The sequence below is a fragment of the Somniosus microcephalus genome, chromosome 5, assembly GCF_052327205.1.
Source record: "Somniosus microcephalus isolate GS21.2 chromosome 5, FLI_Smic_1.0, whole genome shotgun sequence".
NCBI lineage: Eukaryota > Metazoa > Chordata > Chondrichthyes > Squaliformes > Somniosidae > Somniosus > Somniosus microcephalus.
In genome coordinates this window covers 89,825,954-89,832,898 of record NC_140991.1, presented here as the reverse complement: position 1 = coordinate 89,832,898, position 6,945 = coordinate 89,825,954, and positions in this window count along the sequence as shown.

Below are 6,945 nucleotides of genomic sequence, written 5' to 3'. Positions count from 1 at the left end.
ATCTGCAAACTTGGAGATATTACATCTAGTTCACTCATCCAGATCATTAATATATATTGTGAATAGCTGGGGTCCAAGGACCGATCCCTGTGGTACCCCACTAGTCACTGCCTGCCACTTGGAAAAAGAGCCGTTTATTTGCTTTCTGTCTGCCAACCAGTTCTCTATCCAAGTCAATACCTTGCCCCCAATCCCATGTGCCTTAATTTTACACGCTAATCTCTTATGCAGGACCTTATCGAAAGCCTTTTGAAAATCCAAATACACCACATCCACTGGTTCTCCCTTATCTATTTTACCAGTTACATCCTCAAAAAATTCCAGTAGATTAGTCAAGCACGATTTACCTTTTGTAAATCCATGTTGACTTTGTCCGATCCGGTCACTTTTTTCCAAGTGTTCTGCTATTACATCCTTTATACTGGACTCTAGCATTTTCCCCACTACCGATGTCAGGCTTACCGGTCTGTAATTCCCCGTTTTCTCTCTACCACCCTTTTTGAACAGTGGGGTAACATTAGCTACCCGCCAATCTATGGGTACTGTTCCAGAGTCTATCGAATTTTGGAAGATGACCCGCAATGCATCTACTATTTCTAGGGCCACTTCCTTAAGTACCCTAGGATGTAGATTATCAGGCCCTGGAGATTTATCAGCCCTCAATCCCATCAATTTCCCTAACACCATTTCCCTACAAATACTGATTTCTATCAGTTCCTCCCTGTCATTAGACCCTATGTTCCCTGACATCTTTGGGAGGTTATTTGTGTTCTCCTTTGTGAAGACAGAACCAAAGTATGTATTTAATTGGTCTGCCATTTCTTTGTTCCCCATTATAAATTCCCCTGATTCTGACTGCAAGGGACCTACGCTTGACTTCACCAATCTTTTTCTCTTCACATATCTATAAAAGCTTTTACAGTCAGTTTTTATGTTCCCTGCAAGCTTACTCTCACACTCTATTTTCCCCCTTTTGATTAATTCCTTTTTCCTCCTTTGTTGAATCCTAAACTGCTTCCAATCCTCAGGTTTACTGCTTTTTCTGGCCAATTTATATGTCCTCTCCTTGGATCTTATGCTATCCCTAATTTCCCTTGTTAGCCACGGTTGAGTCACCTTTTTTGTTTTATTTCTATGCTAAATTGGGATGAACAAATTTTGTAGTTCATCCATGCGATCTTTGAATGTTTGCCATTGCCCATCCACCATCAACCCTTTGAGTGTCATTCCCCAAACAATCCTACCTAACTCGCGCCTCATACCATCGTAGTCTCCTTTATTTAAATTCAGGAACCAAGTCTCCGAGTCAACTATTTCACTCCCCATCTTAATGAAGAATTCTATCATATTATGATCGCTCTGACCCAAGGGGCCTCGCACAACAAGATTGCTAATTAATCCTTTCTCATTACATAATACCCAGTCTAAGATGGCCTGATCTCTAGTTGGTTCCTCAACATATTGGTCTAGGAAACCATCCCGTATACACTCCAGGAATTCCTCCTCCACAGTATTGTTACTAATTTGGTTAGCCCAATCTATATATAGATTAAAGTCACCCATGATAACTGCTGTGCCCTTATTGCACGCTTCTCTAATTTCCCGTTTGATGCCATCCCCGACCTCCGCATTACTGTTTGGAGGTCTATATACCACTCCCACTAACGTTTTCTGCCCCTTGGTATTTCTCAGTTCTACCCATACAGATTCCACATCATCAGAGCTAATATCCTTCCTTTCAATTGTGTTAATCCCCTCTTTAACCAGCAATGCTACCCCACCTCCTTTTCCTTTTTGCCTATCTTTCCTGAATATTGACTATCCCGGGATATTGAGTATCCAGCCTTGGCCACCCTGGAGCCATGTTTCCGTAATCCCAATCATATTCGTTTACCTCTATTTGCGCAGCTAATTCATCCACCTTATTACGAATGCTCCTTGCATTAAGACACAAAGGCCTAGAAATTCAGTATAGCCACGTTCGGGGCGCTAAAGTCGGGCGGCCGCTAAAGTTTGCGCCCGGCGCAAGTTCGCGCCACCTTCGCCGATATTCAGTCGCATCGCCCCAAGAGGTTGCTGCTGCGCTAAAACAGGCGATGCACGACTATCTTTAGGCGCTAAGCCGGCGGTCCTGAGCGATACCCCCGAGGCCGGGCGCAGCGCAGGTGCAGAGAGTTGTTGATTGACGGCAGACACTCTGGCGCCGGTCAGCTCTTAAAGGGGGAGGGTGGATTTGTTTGCCTGCCACGCCCTGCACACTGCAGCCCTCAAGCTAGGCCTGACCACTTCTGCTTCATCTGCGCAACGCCCAGGGCTATGGAGAAGGCCAGGTAGAGAGCGCAGCGCTTCAGCGAGGGTGACCTGAGGGTGCTGGTTGGCGGAGTGGAGCGCAGGCGCCATGTTCTGTTCCCAGAAGGTGGCAGAAGGCCGCTGCCCAGCGCCTACCGGAAAGCCTGGAGGGAGGTCTCAAACAGGGTGACTTCCAACAGCGTGGTTGCCAGGACTCCTGTGCAATGCCGGAAAAAGTTCAACGACCTCACTCGGGTTGTCAGGGTGAGTACCCTTTCCAGTGTCCTCCTCATCCCTGCATGTGCACCTCAGTTTATGGGCAAAGGGACCTGAAAGCCCTAAGGGCCAGCCCTCATCCAGCAGCTATGGGACTGTCATGAAACCCACTTGCACATTCAGCACTTTACACACTGTACAAGCTATTCGACCATGGGAGGCAGTACAGCCAAGATCAGGGCTTCACACTGTCAGGGCCAGTCCACCATGGGAGGCAGTGCAGACAAGATCAGGGCTTCACACTGTCAGGGCCAGTCCACCATGGGAGGCAGTGCAGACAAGATCAGGGCTTCACACTGTCAGGGCCAGTCCACCATGGGAGGCAGTGCAGACAAGATCAGGGCTTCACACTGTCAGGGCCAGTCCAGCATGGGAGGCAGTGCAGACAAGATCAGGGTTTCACACTGTCAGGGCCAGTCCACCATGGGAGGCAGTGCAGACAAGATCAGGGCTTCACACTGTACTTAGAGACCGTCCTTTCTCTTGCAGGCCAAGGTGGCGCACAACCGGAGGATGCAACGTGAGACCAGGGGAGGCCGTCCTGACATCAAAGAGCTCTCCGACCACGACCAGCGTGTGGAGCGCATTATGGCAGGACGGCTGATTGGCCCCGTCGCCAGTGGAGATGCCGACCCTGTTCTGGGCACCAATGGTAAGGGCATCACCTTTTTGACCTCTCTCTTTCCACTTGCGCCTCAGATCAGCATCCTTTGCCACTGTCCGACCAATGCAGTGCATGGCAGCACTCATGCCTCCCTCACTGCCGCCCTGTCCTCACTCTAAAGCAACTCTTGTGCCTCCCTGCTTTCAGATGGTGAATCGCCAGGTGAGGAGGCGGGCCCTCAAGCTGCCACTGTCAGCGATTCCGAATTCGAGGAGGAGGAAGAGGAAGCCGGCCCATCAGTGCCACCCTCAGCCGCGCCAGCCCATGGCGATGAAGGGGACACGTCTTCCCTGGAGGGGAGCCGGGGGGAAGGGTCGGAGGAGAGTGAAGCTCTGGGGCCCAGCGGCCTGCAGCAACGCGGGAGGGGTGGGGAAGCTCGGCGGACTTCTCCCCAGAGGGTGAGTGCGGCCTCCAGTCCTGCGACGGTGAGCGCAGAGGAGGTGCGGCTCCTGGAGGAAATGGCCGTCCAGGCTGAGCGCAGGCACACTGATGCCTGACTCCATTGAGTCTCTGTCAAGGAGTGTGCAGGAATTCGGAGCAGCACAGGCCAGGAGTCTGCAACAATTCAGTGCAGCACAGGCCAGGAGTCTGGAACAATTCAGTGCAGCACAGGCCAGGAGTCTGCAGGACTTCGCGGCAGCACAGGCGGCTTCGAGCCAAGTGCTCAGTCATGCCGTTCATTCACTGGCTGGTGTCATGCGGACACAGACCAGGGCCACACGGGCACTAACTGCTGCCACCCTCGCTGGATCGGCCAGGCATCGCCAGGGCACTCGCCGCGCAGCAGCAGCCCAGCAGTCTGTTCTTCAGCTGTTTGCTGCGCATGCTGCAGTGCTGGCCCGTGCGAGTGCCAATGTCTCAGGCGACCAGGGAGCATCTGCGATCTGTCAGGTTGGCACCATTCCTGCAGCCGACACTGCCACTCCGCCATTGCAGCTGCCACGAGCCGCTGGACAGACTGCTGCCGCCCAAGCAGAGTTGGAGCAGTCAGCAGCCGGACCCTCCAGGGCCAGAGCTGGTGCAGGCCGACCCCGAAGGGCATCTGGCGTCTCGCCACCTGACCCTCAGCAGCCTTCCCCCAGCCTTGCTGCAGCCACTGGGGTCCCATTGAGGAGGAGCTGCAGGGCGGGCAGGGGCCAGTCACGGATGCGAAAGGCATCGCCCTCGCAGGGCAAAAAGTAGAAGGTCTGGCCAAATGCTTTGTGTTTGTTGAAAGGCCGAGACTGGTGTAGTTGTGGTTTTGTAAGGCCGAGACTGGTGTCTTTCTTTGTTTTGTAAGGCCGAGACTGGTGTCTTTCTTTGTTTTGTAAGGCCGAGACTGGTGTCTTTCTTTGTTTTGTAAGGCCGAGACTGTTCGTTTTGTGTTTTTGGAGGGGGCTTCTCTCCATGAGGTTGTAATGTGGGAAGGGCAGATGTTTCCAATAAATAAATGTTCTTAAATCGCACTGTGCATGCTTTCTTTTGGAAGTCCTGGTTGCCCTGCTCGGCTGAGGGCTTGTGGAGCGGCTACATTCATCTGGTGACATTGGCACAAGCCATTCCCTGAGAGGGGGCCTAGAACCAACGTTCAATAAGCCGCCGACGGGCGGCCCTTGCACTTTCTGCCTCCCTCCTGTGCTGGTCCTCCTCCTCCTCAGGTGGTCCTCCAATCTCTGGTGGCAGTGGCTGAGTCCTGCGGATAGCCAGGTTGTGCAGCATGCAGCACATGACCACGAAATGGGAGACTCGCTCCGGCGAATATTGTAGGGCTCCACGGGAACGATCCAGACAGCGGAACCATTGCTTCAGGACGCCGATTGTTTGCTCAATGATGTTCCTGGTCGCTTGATGGCTGTCGTTGTATCCCTCTTCAGCAGGGGTGCTGGGCGCACGGAGCGGGGTCATCAGCCAGGTACACAAAGGATAGCCTTTGTCCCCGAGAAGCCATCCTCGTGGGCGAGGCTGGGCCTGGAACATGTCTGCCACAGAAGTCTGGCGCAGGATGAAGGCATCGTGGCTGCTGCCTGGAAAGCGGGCATTGACAGCTAGGATGAGCTGCCTGTGGTCACACACCAGCTGAACGTTGAGGGAATGGTAGCCCTTCCGGTTGCGGTAATCCTCGGCATTCTCCAGAGGTGCCCGCAAAGCCACATGCGTGCAGTCAATGGCGCCCTGCACGATGGGGAAGCCCGCGAATGCTGCAAAGCCCATTGCACGCTGTTGCTGCTTGACAAGGGCCATGGAGAAGGAGATGAACTGACGTCTCCTTTTGAAAAGGGCATTGGTCACCTGGCGGATGCAGCAATGCACGGCGAACTGGGAGATGTTGGAAATGTCCCCAGTAGTGGATTGGAAGGAGCCGGTGGCATAGAAGTTGAGAGCCACCGTCACCTTCACTGCCACCGACAGAGACGTCCTGCTCCTCAGATGTGGCTGCAGATCACCGCCAAGCAGGTTGCAGATCTCAGTGACCACCGCCCTTCGGAACCGCAGCCTCCGAACACACTGCTCGTCAGACATGTTCAGATAGGAGAACTGCTGGCGGTATAGCCTGGGTGGGTAAGGCCTCCTTTCCCGACACCTGTTGCCCCCTCTCCGTCTAGCCAGGACTGCCACTCTCTCACGGCGTCTGTGAGCCCTTTGGATGCAATGAAGAAGGCCAGCGTTTGCACCCATTGCAGCCCCCATTATATGTTTGCAAACAATGATATGACACTGAAGGCAAAGACAAGTGGAAAGCTGTGGCCTGAAGCCACAAGTACCTGTCCGAGTGTTGAGCCAAAGCAGAAAGCTCTCTACCTTTGTCTCTCTGCAAAGATCCGTCTCTCAAAAAGGAGTGCTGCGAAATGGCAGCCTTTTCTACTGCAGGAGGTGTGCCCTTTAATTTGCGCCCCCCACATCGACTGAGAACCATTCCCCTCTACCAGTCGCTAGGGGCGCCAGGCGCACAATAGGGCGTTGCGACTGAATTTCCGGTTTGGGGCGCACAAAGGGCGTTGCACGAGGAAATGACGTCAGGATCTGCGCGCGCAGCTGAGCGCGCGCAAAGACTTTGCGCCACCGCTAAATCGTGAGTGAAGTTGGGGAGAGGCGCAGATCGCGCTGCGCCCGGCCGCTAGCCGCCTAGCGCCCAACATCTCCTCCTCCTAAGGCGCTACCGGCTGGCGCAAGCAACTGAATTTCTAGGCCAAAGCCTTTAGGTTGTTTTTTTAAAGCTCTTAGATCTTTTAGAATTATTATTTACTGTGGCCATGTTTGATTTAAACCCTTGATTTCTCTGCCTGCCACTTTTGTTTTTCTCCTTCCTGTCTTTTGCTTTTATCCTTGTTTCCCTTTCCTCTGTCTCTCCGTTCAGGTTCCCAACCCCCAACATAGTTGAACAAGGGGCCATAGAAACAAGATTAAATGCAAGAGATTTAGAACAGAGGAAGAGAAACTCCTTTCGAGAGTTGAGGCTGTAGAATCCAGGTTTAGTTGTTGAGGCAGAAGCTATGTCGACCTTCAAGGTTAGATGAGGTAGACAGGCAAAAGTAAAGGGGATGAAAGGATATGGGAACAGGGTGGGTAAATGTAATTAGAACTATTTTCTCACATGGAAGGTAAACACTAACATGGATTAGTTGGCCTGAATGACCCATTTCCCTGTTGTAACTTCTATGTATTTCCATGTATAATGGCAAATGGAATATGTGACCTCATCTCGTCATTACCACCTCATTTAAATATTCTTTTTGGGC